General features: G+C 36.5%; 1 long non-coding RNA gene across 1 annotated transcript; it reads right to left on the reverse strand.

Annotated features, from left to right (window-relative positions):
* Positions 1 to 1,360: 1,360 nt before the first annotated feature.
* Positions 1,361 to 2,524, reverse strand: LOC129452386 (uncharacterized). The gene is made up of 2 exons (XR_012358208.1): positions 2,387 to 2,524; positions 1,361 to 1,439 (listed from the first exon to the last, which is right to left on the reverse strand). It is a non-coding gene; the product is annotated as an uncharacterized lncRNA (long non-coding RNA).
* Between the last annotated feature and the right edge of the window lie 2,691 nt (positions 2,525 to 5,215).

The raw sequence follows: 5,215 nt of genomic DNA on the forward strand, positions 1-5,215 counted from the left end.
TTCTAAAGCGAGGCAGAATTTCCCAGTTTCTTACAAGAGTTATTCTACTTCTAAAGGGCCATAAGTGAACTCTGACATCCTGTGAGAGCTTTTAAAATGCCTCTGTAATCCTTTGTTTGAGCAGTCTGGAAACGTCTTGTCAATGCCTATCAGTGCACCATGATTGATGGCATGGGCAATAGCTATAAAACAAGAAGTCAGAAGGGTGATGTGTGATCTCGAGTGACCCTAAATTGAAGTCACGGTAAGGTGTTGTGAACATATCCCTTTTGTGAATGACTGAAGGTGGATATCATGGTGCCAGAGTTAGCCTCCATGACATTTTCAATGTATGCTAAAGGCATTCCCTCTTAAAACAAACCAAGCTGCTCTGGAGTCTCCAGCCAGACAAACCTGGGAATGATCTGCTAAACATGGCTGATGGAAGACAGACCGACCCATTCTGGCTCCCCCAGATCACCACTATGCCTGCTTCTAAGTGCTTTTACTTGACCCTTATGTTCATCTTTGAAGGAAACGCCAAGGAATGCATGGGTTTGGGGAGAAAAACGAGATAACTGGGGATGTGAATCGACATGTCCTGTTTACACCACAATAAGAGTCTGAGAAAACACGGCGGATTGCAAGCTTCAGGCATGCTGGTTATGCACTGCGGCACACTGGAGGTGTGTGGGCAGCGTTGGAGGAAAAATATGAACACAATGAAAATATTTTTTTAAGCAAGTGAGAGGTCATATGTAAATGTGCAGCAACCATTTAAATGCTGGGAGGTGTTATCAAATTGCTTAAGGCTCAGGTGCCTTTAATTGGTTAAACTGCAAAGGTTGTTTTACTTGTGTAAATAAACAATTAGTAATAAGATAAAGCGAGAATCTATTAAATCTGCAACAAACAGTCTTTATAATGACTGAATCATTATTTAAAAATTCAGTAGGCTTCTCAAAATGCACACGAACTGACCTCACCATGCACTTGACTATAATTGCAACAAGCATTCAGTGGTCGCAAATCATTCAGTATGCAATGTCGCCACCATCTGGTCATTTAGTAATTACAATACATTTGAGTTCAACATAAACTATAAACCCCATCTTCTACAAATGCTTTTGTTCTCAAGTCAACTATGCAGAAGATTACAGCCTAAAACTTTCTCACCAACCCTCACCTGAATAGCAAGATGGTGAGGTGGAGCGCCGTAAGACCAGACAAGTTTGAACAGGGAAGAGATAATTTGCGGTTTGTGAAGACCATTAAAAAGATGAGAGGTGGGGTGTTCAAAAGCATAGCATTAACTTCATCACCACAAAGTCACGTGTTAGTTATGAAAACAGTCGGAGAGGTTGTGTATATGCACTATGCGCACCTGAGGAGATCGGACATCCGAGTTGAGCAGCCAGAATTGCATGTCACGCATTTACGTCGGAAACAGCCTGCCAACCCTGCTGAAAAAAACAATAAAACCATTACAGAAAATTCTAATGGTTTCCATTAAAATACCAATAGGAACCATTAGCTTTTACCATTAAAACCACTATACACTATATAGTGTGTTTTGGGCCATATTCCATTAGAACCAATACATAGAACCAATACATACCATTAGAGACCAACAAAGACCAATACACTGTAGTGTGTTTTGGGCCATATTCCAATAAAATTCCCAATAAAACCAATAGAATTTCTGTGGTGTCTATTCTTTTTTTAGCAGGGAAAACAACACATGTCATGAATGAACATATGTGAATGTTTTTAACACTTGAACTTTTTACACAACCTAAATGCATTATTACATTTATTAATTTATACAGATATTTGCATAAGGCAGTGAAGGCTTGGTCACTAAGTAGTACTATAAACTCTGTTGTATAATAATTTGTTAAATAATTTGTATGATAATTACTAAAAATCAACTGTGACTTTTTATTTACATCTATATTTCATGTAGGCATGTCACTTTCAATTTCAGGCATTTAAGGCCAAGTACAGTATAAACTGAATTGAACAGGCATCACACACTGGAAAAAGTGTGAAAACCAAGCAACAGTGACATCTACAGGTAAGTTTTGCCGTCGCAGTAGATTTGCAAAGGTGTTTTACAAGTTAATTAGGAAACTTGCTTTTTTCTGTTTTTGTGAGCTTTATGTCGCCATGTTTATCTGCTAAATAAGTATCATGACCGTAAGCAGTAATGTTCTTTGGTAGACTTCATCATAATATATTAAACCAATGAGATTCCTAAGTATCTTTTAAAATACCCACTGACTGACGGAAGTTTAGGTTGATATCTACGCGTTGTAATCTTTCCCATCATCAACCCAACACTTGTAACAAACGGAAAACAAAAAGTGCTTACATTTATAAATAGAGAGGCCCATTCATACTGTACCTTTGGGTAAATGAACTCCATCCTTCATTGTGACACATTTATAGACATCATTGTTGTTCAATATTTCGTAAGATCTCTTGAATAATCTAAATTGTATCAATATTTTGATCGAAAAGAGGTAAAGTATCTCTCTGCGTGTGCGCGATGAACCACTATTGTAATACTGAAAGCTAATTGGCTTAAATGGTCAATTCTGATTGGTTGAACGCAATGAGGTAAATTTATCAAAATTATATTTATTTTGCATTTGTACTTAAAAGGGAATCAAAACGCGATGGTTATTCTAACATAAGTATGGTTCTTCAGTTTACTTATGGGAGAAAACTTTATTATTTCATGGTACTCCTCTGGTGTTTCTGTGACTAACTGTTACATTTTCTCGTCTGTTTGGTAATAGGCTTACAGTATGTATTAATGTGATATAAAACTGAGCAAATTAATTTATAATAATTAATTTTTTTTTTTTTTAAATAATTTATTTTAACAACCATTTTTTTTACTTTAAATATGTTATATTTTTTGCTTGGGCTCTGATGGATCACCACTGGTGTCCTTTAATATACGCAAATAAAAACCCTGCATCTGTTTGGTAATGTGTTTGTATATATTTGGATGGCATGTTATTTATTTAAATGTGATTGTAACGCGTTCAATAAAAGCGTTTGCTTTTTATGCAGTAACACATGTGACCAATAGGTTACAGCACAGACACATTTTTTTTTCATTCAACACTTTTCCTTGTTACAAGAGACGCCTTGTAATTATAGAAACAATGCATTCACATTTAAATACGTATAAGAGTCAGATAAGATAATTATACAATTGAATAAGGACAGATTATCAGAAAATAAAAAGGAAATTAAACAATTAGGCGACTAGTACAACCAAGTGACGTCTGACACAAGCCACCAGGTGTCACTCATGCCCGCATGTAATAAACGTGAACATGATGGCATTTTTATTGATTAGCGATCAAGTTTTCAATATAGAGATAATTATGATACATTCGTTATATCTAAAATGTATGCAAGTATATTATTGTAGTTTCAAACTTCAGGACTATGAAGCAGACGTTCTCCATCTGCTCCAGACACATCCTGTAACAATTAACATTTGGTTGCCAGATTAACCCTGCTTAAAATCTATAGGCTATGTCATGTGATTTAAAAGCTTTAGTATAAAGCAAAGTTTTATGGCAGAAGGGAAACTTAACATTGCCTCTAGTATTGCTGGTGTTCAAGTGGCAAAATAAAAGAAACAGTGCTGACTATGATTTTAAATAGGCCTAGTTTTATGAGCTGCTATTCATTGTGGGATAACAAACAAACAACTTAAAATCAGCATATTTAACATGCAGTATTACCTTTAGATCAGCACACAGTTCACAACCTATTAAAGTTGTTTCTCTTAAATCATTTTACCAATGCCAAAAAACACAGACTGATCATCAGTTGACTTTTCTGTTATAAAGAGTGTCAGTGTTAGGCTATGTGAAACTTGTAGAGTATCATTACAACAGAGACAACTAATATGGCAAAAAAAAAACATTTCCGTGGCCGGAAATATATTTTAAATATATGCTAAATACATTTTGTATAAAGTAATGTTTGATTGAATATATTTTTGAATTTGAAAATATATCTAGTTTAACCCTTTATGTATCAACATAAAGCCTATATTTCAAAATGTATTTCAAGGAGAAACAAATAAATTTCAAATTGTATATCCCATATGGCAAAAAGGTATTTTTTGCCTGAATATATTTTTAATATATGCTAAATACAATTTAATTTTATAAAGTATATTTTTAAAGTCTAAAACCTACACTCACCTAAAGGATTATTAGGAACACCTTTTCAATTTCTCATTAATGCAATTATCTAATCAACCAATCACACAGCAGTTGCTTCAATGCATTTATGGGTTTGGTCCTGGTCAAGACAATCTCCTGAACTCCAAACTGAATGTCAGAATGGGAAAGAAAGGTGATTTAAGCAACTTTGAACGTGGCATGGTTGTTGGTGCCAGATGGGCCGGTCGGAGTATTCCACAATCTGCTCAGTTACTGAGATTTTCACGCACAACCATTCTAAGGTTTACAAAGAATGGTGTGAAAAGGGACAAACATCCAGTATGCGGCACTTCTGTGGGCGAAAATGCCTTGTTGATGCTAGAGGTCAGAGGAGAATGGGCCGACTGATTCAAGCTGATAGAAGAGCAACTTTGACTGAAATACAACCGAGGTATGCAACAAAGCATTTGTGAAGCCACAACACCCACAACCTTGAGACGGATGGGCTACAACAGCAGAAGTAAACCACCGGGTACCACTCATCTCCACTACAAATAGGAAAAAGAGGCTACAATTTGCACAAGCTCACCAAAATTGGACCGTTGAAGACTGGAAAAATGTTGCCTGATCTGATGAGTCTCGATTTCTGTTGAAACATTCAGATGGTAGAGTTAGAATTTGGCGTAAACAGAATCAGAACATGGATCCATCATGCCTTGTTACCACTGTGCAGGCTGGTGGTGGTGTAATGGTGTGGGTGATGTTTTCTTGGCACACTTTAGGCCCCTATGTGCCAATTGGGCATCATTTAAATGCCACGGCCTATCTGAGCATTGTTTCTGACCATGTCCATCCCTTTATGACCGCCATGTACCCATCCTCTGATGGCAACTTTCAGCAGGATAATGCACCATGTCACAAAGCTCAAATCATTTCAAATTGGTTTCTTGAATCTGACAATGAGTTCACTCTACTAAAATGGCCCCCACCGTCACCAGATCCCAACCCAATAAAGCATCTTTGGGATGTGGTGGAGC

Source organism: Misgurnus anguillicaudatus, chromosome 17, assembly GCF_027580225.2.
Source record: "Misgurnus anguillicaudatus chromosome 17, ASM2758022v2, whole genome shotgun sequence".
NCBI classification, from domain to species: Eukaryota; Metazoa; Chordata; class Actinopteri; order Cypriniformes; family Cobitidae; genus Misgurnus; species Misgurnus anguillicaudatus.